This window comes from Prionailurus viverrinus, chromosome B2 (genome assembly GCF_022837055.1).
Source record: "Prionailurus viverrinus isolate Anna chromosome B2, UM_Priviv_1.0, whole genome shotgun sequence".
Lineage (NCBI taxonomy): Eukaryota > Metazoa > Chordata > Mammalia > Carnivora > Felidae > Prionailurus > Prionailurus viverrinus.
Window position 1 is genome coordinate 21364274 of NC_062565.1, and position 16510 is coordinate 21380783.

At 40.3% G+C, this 16510-nt stretch overlaps 1 pseudogene; it reads left to right on the forward strand.

Annotated features, from left to right (window-relative positions):
- The first annotated feature begins 15489 nt into the window (after positions 1–15489).
- On the forward strand, positions 15490–15677 carry LOC125166057 (60S ribosomal protein L39-like; annotated as a pseudogene).
- Positions 15678–16510: the final 833 nt, after the last annotated feature.

Sequence of the window (16510 nt, forward strand, 5' to 3'; positions counted from 1 at the left end):
CAACTAATGCCCCTATCTGCATCTTCCCAGAAGTCCCTCTATACTATTCCTTTTTGAAACTTTTCCTAACACAACTGAAAAACAAATGTCATGATGGTATACATGATTGGTTGAGGTTAAGTCACATGCTTTTGGCCTAGTTGCTGAGGAGGCTGAGAAAGTAGTTTCTGACTTCCACCCTGGGGATGTGGAACTCATAAAATTGCAAATGCCCTAACGTAGGAAGGATATTGAAAATGCATGGACTACGTCCATTATGGATCTATATGCTGAAGCTTGGCTTTGACCCAGTTAGGGCAGGTTGCTGCCTTTGCAATGTCACTTCAAGGGCTTCAAAGTTTCCAACAGCTTGAAATATTTATCATAATGACTTTCCAGAAATGAGGAGCATTATAGCTACTTTTAGGATAAAGATATTATCCATTAAAGACTCCAAATTTCATTTCAATATTTGGGAGTTTTCTTTCCTTTTTATTTTTTAATTTTAAAATAGTCATTTATTTTTCAGAGAGAGTGACAGAGACAGAGTACAAGCAGGGGAGGGGCAGAGAGAGAGGGAGACACAGAATCTGAAGCAGGGTCCAGGCTTTGAGCTATCAGCACAGAGCCCCACGCAGGGCATGAACCCATGAACTGTGAGACCATGGAACTGAGCCAAAGTTGGATGCTCAACTGACTGAGCCACCAGGTGCCCCAATATTTGGGAGTTTTCATTCAGCGTATCTGATCAGAGGACTAGGCAATTGGTGGTTTTATCACACAAACCAGTCATTGGAATGACTATTTTTTGGATATATTTATTCATCATAAATGGTCTCTGTATGTACACAGATCTTTTGACTCTAGAACTCAACAGAAGCATCCTATATTTACTGTTGTGTTACTTTGGATATTTTTATAGAGTGAGGAGAAGCCAGAGTCTGCTTCCTCTCTGAGAGTCTTATGTTTTATACTAGTGAGCATCATTTTTTTTTGGTGATAATACTACACAGTTCAATTGATTTTGACCCTTTCCTGGCATATCCCAACTTGTTCACTTTCCCTCCTGGCCTGCCACAGAGATCCTAGCATGCTTTGAAGGGAACTCTTACAGCTTATAAGTCAAGGCATTCAGGAAAACAAAACAAAACAAAACAAAACAAAACAAAACTTAAAAATTTTTACACACCTGCCCATTAAAGAACACACTTCCTTAACAAAATATTAGCAAACTGAATTCAACAATACATTAAAAGGGTCATACCATGATCAAGTGGGATTTATTCAGGGATGCAGTGGTGGTTCAGTATCTGCAAATCAGTCAATGTGATTTATCACATAAACAAAATGAAGGTTAAACATTATATCATCATCTCAATAGATCGAGGGAAAGCATTTGGCAAAATTCAACATCAGTTTATGATAAAAACTCTCAATAAGCAAGTATACAGGGAATGTGCCTCAACATAATAAAGACCATGTATGACAAATCCATAGCTAACATCATACTCGATGGTGAAAAGCTGAAAGCTTTCCTTCAAAGATCAGGAACAAGACAAAGATACCCATTCTTTGTACTTTTATTCAACATAGTATTGGAAGTCCTAGCCTGAGCAATTAGTCAAGAAAAAGAAACAAAAGACATCCAAATTAGAAAGGAAGGAATAAAACTACCACTATTTGTAGTTGTCATAATATTATATACAAAAAATATACAAAAAAAATACAGTAAAAAAACTGTTGGAATTAATAAATTCAGTAAAGCAAAGTTACAGGATACAAAATCAATACGCCAAAATCTGCTGCATTTCTATACAGTAATAATGAAATATCAGAAAGAGAAATTAAGAAAATAATTCCATTTACAATTGTATCAAAAGGAATAACATACCTAGGAAAAATTAATCAAGGAAGTAAAAGTTTTGTATATTGAAAACTATTAAGATATTAGTGAAAGAAATTGAAGAAGACACAAATAAATGGAAATATATTCTATGGTCACAGATTGGAAGAATTAATATTGTTAAAATGTCCATACTACTCAAAGTAATCTACAGATTCAATGCAATCCTTATAAAAATTCCAGTGGCTTTCTTCACAGAAATAGAACAAACAATCCTAAAATATGTATGGAACCATAAAAGATCCTGAATAGCCAAAGCACTCTTGACACAGAAGAACAAAATTGGAGGCATCATGCTACCTGATTTCAAACTATATTACAAAACTATAGTATTAAAATAGTGTGGTATTGGTATAAAAACAGACACATAGATTAATGGAACAGAATAGAGAGCCCAGCACTAAACTCATACATATATAACCAATTAATTTACAACAGAGGACCCCAAAATATACTGTGGGGAAAGGACAGTTTCTTAAATAGTGTTGGGAAAATTGGACATCCACATGCAAAAGAGTGATATTAACCCCCTATCTTACACCACACACAAAAATGAACCAAAAATGGGTTAAAGACTTGAAAGCAAGACCTGAATCCATGTAACTCCTAGAAGAAAACAGGCAGTAAGCTCCTTGATAGTTCTTGGCAATTATTTTTGAATCTGGCACCAAAAGCAAAAGCAACGAAAGCAGAAATTAACAAGTGGGACTACATCAAACTTAAAGCCTTCTGCACAGTAAAGAAAACCATCAACAAAATGAAAAGGCAACCTACTGAATGAGAGAAAACATTTGTGAATCACATATATCATAAAAAGCTAATATTCAAAATATATAAAGAACTCATACAACTCAATGGCAAAAGACCAATCTGATTAGCAAGTGAGTAGAAGATCTGAATAAACATTTTTCCAAATGAGAATACAGATGGCCAATGGCTATATGAAAAGATGCTCAGCATCACTAATTATCAGGGAAATGCAAATCAAAACCACAATTCATATACTTTATACCGTTAGAATGGTTATTATCAAAAAGACTAGAAATCATAAGTGCTGTTGAGGATGTGGAGTAAAGGGAAGACTTGTGCACTGTTGGTGGGAATGTAAATTGGTGCAGACACTATGAAAAACAGTACGGAGTTTTCTCAAAAAGTTAAGAATAGAACTACCATATGATCCAAAATTCCACTTTTGGGTATTTATCCAAAGAAAAGGAAAATACTAACTCCAAAAGATGCTCCCCCATTGTCATTGCAGCATTATTTATGGTAGCCAAGATATGGAAACAGCCGAAGAGTCCATTGATGGCTGAATGGATAAAAAAATTGTGATATATAAATTAGATATATACATACATATTGTATGTATAATATATTAAATAATATTACACATATAGTATGCATTAATATTATACATATATTATACATATTATAATATTATAACATTTGATGACATATATACTATATCTATATTGTATATACACATATATACATATGTATACTATATATATGTATAATGTTATTCAGCCATAAAAAAAAGAACAAAATCTTGCCATTTGCAATAACATGGATGGAACTTGAGGGCATTAGGCTAAGTCAAATAACTCAAATAACTCAGACAAAGACAAATACCATATAATCTCTCTTATGCGTGGAATCTAGGAAAAAATACGTATATATAAACTAAGCTCATAGATACAGAGAACGGATCAGTGGTTGTCAGAGATGGGAGGTTGGGGGGTGGTGGGAGAAATGGGTGAACTGTTTTTGTTTCGTTTTACTTTTAGTTTAAATGGAGTAATAAAAAAGATACATACACCCTTCACCCCTGAAATTCTGGTCCTGAGTATGAGCTCTAAAGGAACTCCTACAGATTACAAAAGAAGAGAACATCATTCTTTATTTTTCCTATCAGTAGGAAATGAATGAGTCAATCATGGTATACCCATATCATAAAATACCAGACAGCAGTTAAAAAGGAATAAATGAAAGTTACATACAACAACATGGAGAAAGCAACCTGCAGAAGAATGTACATAGTAGGACAGATGTAAAGCCTACAAAGTAATATTGCTTTGGGTACAGTTGCTTTGGGTACATCGCTAAAGGGGACAGTTGGATACAGAAATGGGGATATATTCATGCATGGGGAATGAGAAGCACCAATTTTAGAATAAAGGTTACTCAAGGGTAGGAAAGGAAATGGAATTAGGAAAGGAAACAAAGAGGGAGGACTTTGGATTTATTTTTTAAGCCATGGGTACCATTAAAACAGGAATCTGGAAGGCAGAGGCTTAAAAAGAGGCAGAGAGAATCTGGGTTCAGGAAGGGGAGGAAGTATAGGCTAGTTAGCATATCATACATCAGCATCCATTAAGGTGATTGTATAAAAATATGACTTATTGGGGCGCCTGGGTGGCGCAGTCGGTTAACCGTCCGACTTCAGCCAGGTCACGATCTCGCGGTCCGTGAGTTCGAGCCCCGCGTCAGGCTCTGGGCTGATGGCTCGGAGCCTGGAGCCTGTTTCCGATTCTGTGTCTCTCTCTCTCTCTGCCCCTCCCCCGTTCATGCTCTGTCTCTCTCTGTCCCAAAAATAAATAAACGCTGAAAAAAAAAATTAAAAAAAAATATGACTTATTGACATGAAGCACTGTTAGGAACATATTAAGTAAAAATTAAAACTATAAAACAGAATTATTTTTTATCCCCTTTTTATAAGACATAATATATATGTGTGTATGGGGTAAAGTGTCTGGAAAAGAATACTCCAAAATGGTAATAGTGCTTACCTCTGGGTAGGAGGATCATAGATGACTTTTCTTTACTTCTTTATATTTCTCTGCATAGTCTATTGTTTCTAAAACAAATATGAACTTCTTTTTTTACTTAAAAATTTTTTTTAATGTTTTATTTATTTTTGAGAGAGAGAGAGAGACACAGAGTGTAAGCAGGGGAGGGGAAGAGAGAGAGGGAGATCCAGAATCTGAAGAAGGCTCCAGGCTCTGAGCTGTAGGCACAGAGCCCGATATGGGGCTCAAACTCACGAGTGTAAGATCATGACCTGAGCCAAAGTCGGACACTTAACTGACTGAGCGACCCAGGTGCCCCAGAACTTTTTAGATAACAAATTCTGGAAGATTAAAAAAAATTTCCCTCCTACAGAAAACTCTCCCTTATCCACTGCTGTTCCCTTGCCATTCTTCTGTTGGGGGGGGGGGGGGTCTTAAAGCCTGGAATGTAAGATGATTTTCGGCGGTTTAATGCAGATAAAACATGTCTTATTTTCATAAGTATATATTTATTTTAACGCATATAACATAAATAAAAAGAAATTAGTTTCAGTCAATGGTGCTGAAAAAGCTGAACATCCACATACAAAAAAAAAAAAAAAAAAGGAAAAGAAAAGAAGAAGAAAAAAAAAATGAATCTAGACACAGACCTTATATCCTGTTCTAAAATGAACTCCAAATGGATCACAGACCTAATGTGAAACATGAAAACTTTAAAACTCCTGGAAAATAGCAGGAGAAAAATATATTAGCACATCAAACCCAAGGTTAAGTTAATACTCAAACTTGGGGTGCCTGGGTGGCTCAGTAAGTTAAGTGTCCGACTCTTGATTTCCGTTCAGGTCATAATCCCAGGGTCATGGGATAGATCCCCACATTGGGCTCTGCACTCAGGGTGGAGCTTGCTTGAGATTTTCTCTCTCCCTTTTGACCTTTTCCCCCCAAACAAAAATAAAAATTAAAGTAAAATAAAACTAAAAAAAGGGATTTTTGCAGTGCAGAGGAAGAAGATTATCTTTTCAATAAATGGTGTTGGGCCTGCAGGATATGTATACGGAAAAATGTTGTTTAGATCCCTGCTTCACCATACCAACCCCCCCAAAAACAAAACAAAACCCCCTAAATGTTGAAGATAAAACAATAAAGCTTCCAGATGATAAACATAAACAACCAAAAACATACTTAGCTCTCTTCCATTCTTTTGTTGTAATGGACTGAGTTGCATGGGAATTAAATAAGCACACAGCAGAAGTTGACAAGTTTGCGATGTATGACATCTGTCAGTAAATGGACTCCTCATTTCTGTCCCAGCCAAGGGTTCCTGGTAGAATATGTTATTTATAGCATGGCATACAAGTGCCTGGCAATACAGTGTGGGCAATGAAGCATGACAAATGGAAGGTGTCTCCTAGGGGAGGGAAGCTTCCTTTAACATTGCCTAGTTTCCTGTTTTTGCTGCTATATTTGCTAAGAGTGTCTGAAGCATATCATTTAATGAGGGCCTCGTCTGAAAACGTTTTACCCAGACAAGCCAGGACTACCACTGACTACTTTTTTTTTCTTTGAGCTGTGGCATCATTTTTATAGTTTATTTATTTATTTTGAGAGAGAGAGAGAGAGAGAGAGAGAAAGAGTACAAGCAGGGGAGGACCAGAGAGAGAGGGAGAGAGAGACAATCTCAAGCAAGCTCCGCACTGAGAGCACAGAGACAGATGTGGGGCTAGAATTCACGAACTGGGAGATCATGACAAGAGTTGGATGCTTAACTGACCGAGCCACCCAGGCGCCCCAACCACTGACTACTTTCTAAGGAGATGTTGGTTAACTACCCTAAAGAATCTGCTGGGTAGAGGCCACCGCTGCATCTGAGGACAAAGGGTGCTGAGCAGTGGCCTGAAAAATCCTACCAGGTATTGAGCACTTACTGAGTCAGTTTCATCTCACATGTTTAACATTGAATCCACCCAAGCACACTGTACAGGAAGTACCATTATTTTTGCTTTATAGAGAATTTTAAAGTTCAGAATGATTAAACTGGCCAAGTTCATGGGTATGTGAATTGTGCAGTTGCACTGGTCCCCAAGCTTAGAAAAGCCCTGTGTTTGGTTTAATGCACTATTACTAACATCTTGAAATTCTTTTTTTTTTTTTTTTAACATTTATGTATTTATTTGAGAGAGAGAGAGAGAGAGAGAGAGAGAGAGAACAAGCAGGGGGGCAGCAGAGAGAGAGGGAGACACAGAATCCGGAACAGACTCCAGGCTCTGAGCTGTCAGCACAGAGCCCAACGTGGGGCTCGAACCCATGAACCATGAGATCATGGCCTGAGCCTAAGTCAAACGCTCAACCAATGAGCCACTCAGGCACCCCATCTTGAAATTAATAACTGCTTTTTTTTAACGGAAAGCCTTATATTTTCTTTTTGTAGTCGATCCCCCAAATTAGGCAACTTTTCTTGTCCAAATGCATTAATGCTTGGACTCATCAAATGTCCATGTCTGTTTTTATGGAGATTGTGATTGTGACTGCCATCAACTTCCTAGAGCTCAACAGGCTGGTGGGGTAGCTCTACAATGTGATGAGGGGCATTTCCTGGGTCAGGAGGAAGAGTGGCTTGTTGTTGGTGGAAGGGGTGCTGGTTTTATTTACCCCTCTCCTTTCTCTCTGCCTGCTCTTCCCTTTCTCCCCCATTCTGCTAGCCTTCACCGTCTTCCCAATGGAGTGCTGGAATTGGAGCCCAAGTCTCCTGATACCAAAGGCCATGGTCTCCTACTAGCCTTACCTATGCACAGACAGGTGTGCTTCCCAGTTCCAAATGTTTCAGCAACTCTTTAATAAGCCCAGATCCATACCACTCGCATCAACATTTTGAGCTCTGGTTGGATTGGGTGGCCTTTGGGGGGATGGATCTTCAGCTTCTCTGTCTGGTACATAATTGCCTTCTGAACTCCTGATGTTTATTTCCAGACACCAGCTGGACAGGTGCAGCCAGAATTCTTGCAGGCATCTCAGGCCCTCAGCGCTCTCTCACAGCTTACCATTTTTCTCATGCTTGAGATCTTGTTAAAGAAGTCACCTCTGGGCCAAACACTCTAGCTGACCCAGAGGTCTCAGAGTTGTCTCTAGCTCTTCCCCCTTTCTCATTCTCAATGTCACTAAATCCTATATATTTTTGTTTTTTGCCCAGAAAGAGCCCCATCCCCTTAACTACTGCCTTAGTGTGTTCCTTGGTTATCTCTCCTGGACTTTATGGCCATGCTATCTAGGCTCCCTCTCTGTCTCTTTTTTTAGTTAGTAACACTCTCTTTTATAATGAAATTTACAAAATCTACACATGGTGTGTTGAAAAGGGGGAATCTATATATTTTTATTTTTTTAATGTTTATTTTTGAAAAAGAGAGAAAGCACAAGTGGTAGAGGGGCAGAGAGAGAGGGGGACAGAGGGTCCCCCTTCTAGGCCACCCTCCACATTTGTACAGAGTTATCTAATGATAAAACCATCCCGATCGTTCACTCTCTTGCTTGGGCTCCCTGTTGGCCACCAGATAAAGCCCAAACACCTTTCACTGTTTGGCCCCATTGTGTCTGCACAATTTCATCTTCTTTCATTTCTCTCCTGTACTCCATGCAGCAGCTGCCCTGGGTTACCTGTTCTCCAATAAAACTACCTTTTGTGTCTCTCTTTACATATGCTGTTTCTGTCTGGAATTATCCAGCTTGCCCTTCCCCATTCTCTTACTGATATATACATTCTGTACATCTTGGGTCATATGTCGTTGGTGCTGGAAAGTCTTCCCAGATGCCCCATCCTCTCCCTTCTGGACCTCTCTCTTCTTATTCACACATTATCACGCTATTTTGGAAGCATTTGGCTATGCGTCTGTCAGTGGTAGGAAGACAGGGGTCATATTTATTCATCTTTGTATTCCCAGTGACTGGGACAATGCCAGGCACATAGAAGGGGCTGATGAGATACACTATGTGTGTGTGTATGAACCTTGAGTGATTGTATTATTTTTGAAAATTATTTTGATTTTTGAATTTTAAATAGATAATTGACATGGTATGTGTTCCTTTTGAATTAGAAAAAATGCTATCAATAAATGTGTTTTAAAAACTATTTTTAAATGGTGTATAATTAATAAACAATAAAAGATGCAGGTCTGAACTGTTTAGGTTGATACATTGACAATTAGTATACACTTATGTAACCACCACCCCAACCAAGACAAAACATTTCTGTCACCTCAGAAAGTCTCAGATATGTCCTCTTTCCAGTCAAAGAAAGACCCATTGCCCTTAAAAATGACCCAGTTTTTGATATATATCAACATGGGTTAACTTTGCCTGCTCTAGAATTTCATATAAGTGAAATCATACAGTATGACCTCGTCTGTACCTGCCTTTCCCTCAATATCACAATGTTTTTGAGATTGTTCCACATAGCAATGCTTTGTTCCTTTGGTTGCTCAGAAGTATTCCATTGTAGGCCCACAGTTCATGTATCCATTCTCTAAGTATGAGTTAGTGACCTGGAAAATCTGAGAGGTATTAAGCCATTCTGTGAACTTGGAAGGTGGCACCCCTACAGCAGAAGATTTGGCTCTTAGTAGGGACTCTGAAGGTCTAGCTGTTACTTATGGTAAATGGCACCAGACCAATCCTTTCTTTTTATTGTTTATGTTCTCTCTATTGCCCTTGGTTGACACACCTTTCTGCTCACATTGTGCCTGCTTGTGGCATTTCTGTTGCTGATTTTTAGCTTCTGTGTTGCAGTACCTTACAGATAAATCAACTGTCTTAGAATCATGCTCTAAGGAATGGTCTTACAGGACCATGCCCATTATGAGGGACTGTGATATTGATTTTGGCTCCCCCAAGTTCTTTTTTACCCCTTCCTTCCTTGGCCATGTTCCAGATGCCTAAATTGCTCCTGGATTGCACCCTCTGGCAGTTGGGGTCTCTGGGCTCCAGATTCCCCTCAGCTCTGACCACAGTGGTCCTGTGCCCTCTGTCTGGTTGCACCTCTATTTACTAGCCCCAGCCTGTATGCCTTCCATGAACCCTATGGTTCCTATGACCCTCTTGGTTAGGATTCCTAACACTGACCCCAATCTCCTACCTGAAACTTGTCCATGTGTCCCTGAGCCCAACTATGTGTCTCAGACCCTGACCTTACCTATGCCCTCACTGCTCATCATATTAACACACACCGTCTTGGCATAGACACCTTTCAAAGTGAAACCATATAGGTACCGGGTTATGAACATTGGGAACAGCCAAGGGCACCCTGATTCATCACACCTGCCCACTGCCCTTTGCATAAATACCAAATACTTAAACTCTCACTATAGAACTATGAAGCTGGTGATAGTGTCCCTGTTTCAGGACAGATGTAAGAATGCATACAGAAAGATGAAATAACTACAAAGAACCCCCTCCATACACAAAGGTTATGCTTTCCATAGTAGGTTCCCAGTCTCACATCATTTAATAGGGTGATAAATCATCCTGGTTTGCTCAGGACTCTCCCAGTCTTAACACTGAAATTCCTGCATCCTGGTTGTAGGCAAACCAGGATAGCTGGTTTACCTAAAAGTTAACAACTTTGAAAACATAACCTGTTTTAATCAGAAGAACCTCTTGCATTTAGTTTCCCTGATGATATTGCAATCCTGAAGAGCATTTATGAACCCAAAGGAGATAAACTTTTAGAGATAGCTTTTTAATAGAGCACATCCATCTCTAGTGTTAGCTAACTGCATGTCTGTTTCTTCAGTGGTCCAGGGTTTGGTGTAGGCCAGAGTGAGGACAAGCACACAGGGCTTACCTCCCTAGAGGAGAGCAGGGATTCATGTGCTCACGTCTGGAATTAAACACATTGTTGGGTCACTAATGCTTCAGGTACTTTGTTCGTGGACTGTATATTATTATACAATAGTGCACCATGGGAGGGGACTTTTATTCCACCTTCCCATACTCAGGACCTGTCAGCTTGCAGGAACTCTTTATTCTGGAAAATCTCCTAGAAGAAAGCAAAAGCAAGAAGGAATGCTCTCAATGCTTCTTACATGGGAGTATATGCCCTGGATGGTGGAGAATGTGGCATCCTGGGACTCAGGGACAGCAGGGATTTGTAGCACTTTGTTTCATGTTTTTTTTTTTTTTTACCTTGGGTGAAGGACGTTGTTATGTCACTGAGATTTAGGCTGTTAGTAATAAAATAATTTCTTCTCAGCATATATCTAAGATTCAAGGAAAACTTTAAAAAACAAATCTGAACTGCTGTGATAGGGCAATCTGCAGAGCAAATGTGGGACTTATACCCAGGTGGGGCTGAGGCTGGGGAAATGGGCTGTGAAGACATGAAAATTAGAATCCCTTTCTAGACAGAAAGGGGTTTGTTCTCAAAAGAGTGTTGGAAACCAACATCTCAGGGGACAACAAGTTCAGCATGGGCTAGGAGGCTTTGGGGGACCTAAATTAGGTCCAGAAGGAAAAGTAGTATATGAATGAAGGTGAATGGGCAGGCAAGTGAAGTATACCTTGGACAGATGTGCACGTGCACACTTTTCTGTTTTCCAAGGCCACGTTCTTTTCACTCTATGAAAAGCATGTTTTGGACTGTTTCACTCTCTCGTGTTTTGGACTTTGCCCCAACAAAGTATCATAGAAAGCACTAAATATATATGTTTTTAATTGAACCACTGAAATTCTTTATATCTGTTAAGGACTCCAGAGTCCCTCAGCCCTAGACTTGAATTCTAGCTCTGCTACTTAGCAGTTTCATGTCCCCGAGAGGGTTGTGGAACCCCCAACACCCAGCTTCCTGTTCTTTACAATGGGGTGACACCTGCCTTGTCTCTGTCCAAGCTTGTGGTGAGGGTTAAACATGAGAATGTACATGAAAGTGCTTTGAAAGCAGTAGACTTCTATGCAAATGGGTTAGCAAGCTGTTGCACTGAATTATGTTCCCCAATTCATATGCTGAAGCCCTAGCCCCCAGTGTGACTGTATTTGGACACAGGGCTTTTAAAGAAGTAATTAACGTTAAATGAGGTCGTAAGGGTGGGCCCTAATTCCAAAGGACTGGTGTCCTTGTAAGAAGAGGGAGAGCCACTAGAGATCTCTTTCCCCTTCTGCACAAGTACAGAGAAAAGCCATATAAGCCCAGAGGGAGAAGGCAGCTATCTGCAAGCCAGGAAGAGAAACCTCATGGGAAACCAACCAACCTACCTTGGTCTTCCAGAACTGGGAAAAAAAATAAGTGTTGTTTAAAGTCAACCAGTCCATGGGATTTTGTTATGGCCGCCCTAGCAGACCAGTACAGAAGAAAATCAAATTTTCAATGATTACAGAATGCTTTTTTATGCATCTTTTTTAAAAATGTTTATTTTTTATTGAAAGGGTGGCAAAATACTATCAAGCAGTATTTTGAAATTTGTTTTAATTAAGTGCTCACCTTTTTTTTGCATCATGAAATGTTGAGAATAGGTGTGGGTCTTGTCTTCTGCTGCTTTGCATCCTAGAAGCAGGTGGAAATGTCTGACAGTTAAGTAGAACTGGAAAAGTGCAGAATGATTGGTATTCTTTGGAAGAAACTCTTGCACTTTTTACCCTAAGTCACTCCATCCCCGCCCCCTATATGTTGTTAGAGCTTCTGGGGACGGTATAATTTTTTTTTTCCCAGCTGTGATAAATGGTGTACAATGCTGGTTTAAGATAAGAGGCTACAATTTTGTGGAAAGAGTTCTGAGAAACATGGATTCCCTGCTTCTTTCCTGCAACCCTGACTTCTTAGGTCAGTAAGTCATAGACATGATTGCTATACTCAGGTTCCAGTCTGTTCTCAGTGGTTGACATGAATTTATCTGTCTTTCCACCCCTCCTCTTTGCTCCCAGCTAAGCCCTTTCCTTCCCCATCCCCGCAACGACACCTGGACTCTCCCTTGTAATTTTAACACTTGGAGTCCAGAGGGACCATCTCATGTTGCCTTCTTCCAGAAGGGCCTTGGAAAGCTAGAAAGCAAGCATCCTCTTTGTCTTAGCAGTGGTATATACTAGCTACTCAAGTGGTTTAGCTTGTATTGACACTTTTGGGGTTACTAATTCAGTGATGGGAAATGAGGCCTTTTCTGCTCTTTTCTCTTTCTGTTATGAAATATATTAATCTTGCCCCACCCTCTTTTGAACATCAACCTGTCACCTATCTTTGAGAGTGATGGTTTTCAAGGTCTGGGTGGGAAGAACAAGGACCAGTATGGCCAAAGGCATTAAGGGTTTGGTGGGTTGGTCTCCTTCAATGGAAGGATTATCCTCAGGGTAGACACCACTTTTCCTCTGTGTGCGTGTGTGTGTGTGTGCACGTGTTGGTGGTGGTAGTGGTGGTAAAATATATATACATAGAATTTACCACCTTAATCATTTTAAGTGTACATTTTGGGGGCTTCCAGTATGTTCGTATTGTGCAACCATCACCACCACTGTCTACAGAATGTTTTCATCTTCCCAGACTGAATCTGTGTCTCCATTAAACACTAGATCCCTCCCCCTCTCCCACTAGTCCTTTGCAACCACCCTCCACTTTCTGTCTTTATGTATTTGAAAATTTCATGGTTCTAGGTACTTCATATAAGTGGAAAGAGGACAATTTTTGTCCTTTTGTGTCTAGTTTATTTCTCTGAGCATAATGTCCTTAAAGTACATCCATATTGTAGGCTGTGTCAGAGTTTCTTTCCCTTTTCAGGTTGAATGATGTTCCTTGTATGTATATGTCCCATTTTGTTTATCCATTCATCTGTGGATGGACACTTGGGTTGTGTCTATCTTTTGACTATTGTGAGTAATGTTACTACGAATATTGGGGTGCAAAAAATCTGTGGGAGCGTTTGAGTCTCAGCTTTCAATTCTTTTGGATAGCTGCCGAACAGTGGAATTGCTGAATCATAGGGTAATTTTATGTTTAACCTTTTTAGGTACTACCAAACTTTTCTCCCACAGTAGCTCAGCCATTTTCCATTCTTACCAGTAATGGTAGGCATCTTTGTCACAGGTGTGGGGATTTATTTGGCACCTTCAGATGCTCAGCTAAAGCTATAATTAAATGACAGGTATACATTCTAAGAGTACGATGGCACCTGGGCCATTATGTAACATAGAAAGATGTATTTTCTTCATGTTTTCCCATCCAACCAGATAGGAAGTAAAATAGCTTTGGGTTTGAAAGATTTAATATGTAAAAATATTTGATCAAAGACAACCAAAGTCCTCATGCTCTACTGAAAGTGAACTTCTGGTAAATGAACTCTGTGGACACACTGTGCCCTTATGCCCAAACATGATATGCCATTTACATGCCCAGTAACAAACTCTATTTCCTCATTCATTCCATAAGAGTTTGTGGAGCTTATTAGGGAAAATTCTTCCTAAATCTCAGTTTTTTTCTCTTTGTGCTTGCAATCAAATAAGCATATCCTTTTTCTTGAACTTAAAACTCTATGAAGCGTGCAGGCATTTGGAGAGTAGTGGGTGGAAGATGCCCAGGAGGTGTTTTCTGGAATGGAACAGATAATTTCTGATAAGGTCCTCCAAACTGTGGTTTATCAGGCTCCACTCCCCCGCCACCCCCCCCCCAAACCCCCCCTCCCCCCCAGTTCTGGGCAGGGTGTAGGGAGGGAGAATTTACTTCCAAGTTCTGTTTTAGAGACATTCTGAAGTGTGATGCTCTAGTACTTGCCAGGGACAAGCAGAACACTAGTCTTTATGGTGACCCTCTGTCTGCTTTGCTCCTGGAAGTCTCTCCTGTAGCACCGACTCTGTGACTATGTTTATGGTTCAGTTGAGCATCGGACTCCCAGCCTGGACTAGAAGTCCTTCAAGAGTAGATTAGCTGGAGCTTGGTGGGTCCTGTCAGGCTGAGACTGGGGGAGGCTCAGTCCCTAAAAGGGACCCTTCTGTACCCTGACAAGATAGCCTAGAAGCCAGTGGGAGAGGATTGAAGGCCCATGAAGAACAAACAGTAATCCTGAGCTTGCTGGGGAGAAGGAAGAGGGGTGACCCTTCCTGACACCTGCTGCCATACCTGGGCGACTGGCTTGTTCTCCTGTGTGTGTGTGTGGGTTGGGAGGGGGTACCCTGATGCTGGGGTGCAGCTCTGCTCATTTGTGATCTTGATTCAGGGGGTAATATTATCATCTGATACAGTCTTCCTATCTAACACTTTATCAAGCGCAGCAGTCACAGCCAAACATCAATCTCTTGCTAACACGTATATTCATCTTGATGGGGCTCATGGCAGCCTGCGATGGTTACCATATAAACAGAGTTCTGTGATGAAGCTGCATTCCCGAGGGAGCATTCCTCCTTGCCCTTCTATGTGCTCCCATGTGGGCTACTGGGGTCAGCAGTGACCCAGAGTCTCCCTACATACAGACTTTTGGCACGGGCCTCTTGATTCCCTTGCAAATGGAACAGGAAATCCATGCATGGTGAAGTGGGGGCGGGGGCGGGCAGGGGAGGTCCATGGGCTCTAATTAGCTTCTGTGGTATTGAGTCTGTTTTTCTTTTTCTTACAGCATGTTGACTTCACATTTTGATCTTAATGTGTTTCCTTATTGTGAGCCCCATTCCTCCAGTGGGCTGAACGGTTGCTCCACTCTTGGATAAAGAACCTTCTGACAATGACAGTGTTGTAATGAGGGTGTGCCAGTATGGTCATCTTGAACATCCTTTGGGATGGCATTAAGAAAACACTTGGTTGAGCTGGGTGGGACCAAAGCAGATTTTAAAAAATGTTTTCCTTCTCTTTCCTCTTCTCCACCATCGTGGTGTGTGCTGTGACTGTTTCTCGCCATGTCTTCTCACAAGACTTTCAGGATCAAGTGATTCCTGGCCAAGAAACAAAAGCAGAATCATCCCATTCCCCACTGGATTTGATGAAAACTGGTAATAAAATCAGATACAACTCCAAGAGGCAGCATTGGAGAAGGACAAAGCTGGGTCTGTAAAGGATCGTACATGAGATGGCACATGTTTATGCTGCCTGAAAGTCATGTGTTCCATCACCTCCCTACTACCTGACCAGTAGATCTGTTTTATCAGGAAATTGACTTTTCTCTCTTATGATGCTTCTGCACCAGTAGGTTGGTTCAGTAATAAATATGTGAGACCTTTTGATTGAAAATAAATAAAAATGAAAAATGTTTTCCTTGCTTTTTCACACCTTTGCTTTTCTACCAACTGATTTTCATGAGCTTTCTGGAATCTGGGTGAGTAAATTAACTGCATGGAGGGGAGCTTTCCTTGAGGAAAGTTTTGCCTTTCTTTTTCCACACGTTTTATACCTAAGTTTTCACTGTTTTGTGGTCAAGGAGTCAGGTAATGATCCCTGGGGTTCTGAAGACTCTTTCTTTTTTTACAATCTCTCCAAGAACTTATTCTTCTGACTGATGTTCTTTCCTCTACTTCCTCACTTTTCAGAAGGCAGCCCATGTACCAAGAGTGTATATATATTTTTCTTGTGATTGGTTAAGAGCAATTGTTGGTATTTAAAATACTCCTTTGACCTTGATGTATTGGCTTGCCATCAAATTTTATTGTGTAAGCTGAAGCAAAACAATCCATGTCTAAAATCTAGCTCTCGGTGATACTTAGCACACTGTGATATTTATATGTCAAATGCCACTTAATGGTAATGTAAATAAGACATTATGTGACTCTTGTGCGGGGGTAGACATTATTCTCAGTGCATTGTACAATACTCTCTGGCCTGGATCAGACTCAGGTACTTTTCTCTTTGCATGTCAGTCCTTGAGACCTTGCTATTTTATCATATTCCTGT